Source organism: Astyanax mexicanus, unplaced genomic scaffold (assembly GCF_023375975.1).
Source record: "Astyanax mexicanus isolate ESR-SI-001 unplaced genomic scaffold, AstMex3_surface scaffold_34, whole genome shotgun sequence".
NCBI lineage: Eukaryota > Metazoa > Chordata > Actinopteri > Characiformes > Acestrorhamphidae > Astyanax > Astyanax mexicanus.
Genome location: NW_026040044.1, coordinates 2,282,971 through 2,285,000, shown reverse-complemented (window position 1 = coordinate 2,285,000; position 2,030 = coordinate 2,282,971).

The following is a 2,030-nucleotide window of genomic DNA, read 5'->3' as shown; positions in this document are numbered from 1 at the left end:
AATGTGAAAAAGCTTTTACTTTTGTTTTCTCTGAAATAAACTTCTTCTGCAAAGAAGACGCTCTTTTCACTCCCACACACACACACACATACTCACACACACTCACACTTACACTCACACTCACCCGCTCACACACTCTTCACACTCATATCAAACCGTTTTACACAGTAACACGTCCCTCCCCTGTCTCACCCAACATACACACAGCATACAAAAGGTCAGCAGATGGAAAATGACGCATGTTAATTAGAGGTTAATTAGCTCGTTAGAGCTGTAGTTTATTTAGAATCATCGTTAGGAAAGATCAGAGCTCCTGTAAGCACTCTGAACATTGTTATCTGCTGCCCTTAGATCAGAATAACAGAATTATCAGAGTTAAACTTTGATAGGTTTGATAGATGCTGAAGATGCACTGTTCTACTCTGCAGTGATGCCTACTCTAACATTAAAAACCAGAACGAAAGTAAACGTTTCTCACATTTCAGTCGTTCTGTTAAACCACTCGGTCTGAAGCTGTTTTCACAGATCATGCTCACCACTTGTGTGAAAAGGAAGTTTACTTAAGAGCATTAAAAGTATGTTCAAATTAAGTTAAAAATACTAAAAGTGCATTTTTAATTTAATATACTTTATGAAAATACACTTTAAATATACTTTCTCTGTATTTCCACAAAACGTATTTTAAGCAATATGCTTTAAATTATACTTTATGTTGATAGAAAAATATATAGTATCATTAAGGTGTACACAATATGTGCATCAATACGCAAAGTAGTACATTTACAATATACTTTCATATTAAAAATTAAAAATGATGTTTAAAAAAAAACATTACTTTTATAGTAGGGTAACTCCGTTTGTAACTTAGTTACTTTTAAAGTGGAGTAACTCAGTTATTAACTCAGTTACTTTTTTGGAGAAGTAACTAACTAATACTTTAGTAGTAATTAGTAATAACTAATTACTTTTTCAGAGTAACGTACCCAACACTGGTTGTCAGGACCTTTGAAGCAGATATTATACATTTCTATTGGACGTTTTAGGTAAATATCTTCTTGAACTGATGATCAGCACTCAGGTGAATCCTGATTTCTAATGAAGGGGGAGAGTGTGCAGTTCTAGATGAACCAATTTTGTTACAACTATGTGGTCTGTCAATAAATTTCTGCACAAACAGTGAATACATGAATTTGAATTGTGTCCTGCAATTGTGTCTTGCAATCAGGCTCCCACAAACAGTAATGTGTAGCTTTGTGCTGTTCCTATTAATATATACGCCATTTAGAAATGAATTTTCAGTCAGTCATCAAAACATTAGCATTTAACTTATTATTAGCATATGGCTAATCACTTTGACTGTCTCGTTCGAAATCAATGACATAAAGACCATAAGTGCCATTCTGATGACTCTGACACGTTCACTGACATAAATAAGCACCTTTGGGGCATGAGCTAAGGATTTTGAATGAAGTATGAGCTTTAGCTGCTTATCTATTATGTGGTGCTGTTTGAGAAATGTCCACACCGTGGTGCAAATATTAATTCTAAAAAGTTTCAAGAAACGCACCTAAGGGACTGAGAAAAACTATAAGATAAGGTATTTTAAGTGCTTTGTTTACAGGCAATGACAACTAGACCAGGCATTCTGATGTCACTGACAAACTGATTGACATAAATGTTTCCTTTTGAGGCAAAAACACTGAATTCTGAGTGAGATATTCGTTTGCACTAAATGTTTTGAGAAATACACTTGCTGTGATGCCAACGTAAATCATGATGTGAGAAATCACCAAAAATCACCAAATCAACGGAGAAAAACTGTAATTACTTGAATTTCTTGTCTCTTAATAAAGTGTTTGAGAGCATCAGTTAAAGTAAAGTAGTGAAGAGGTAGAGTTACAGGTATACAGTAAATAGTGAATATTTATAGAGTAATGTTCTAATCCAGATTATGAGAAGCACTACTCAACTAAATAAAGAGAAAAATAATTACTTTAAGAAGAAATGAAGGTCAGCCAATCTGAAAAGAA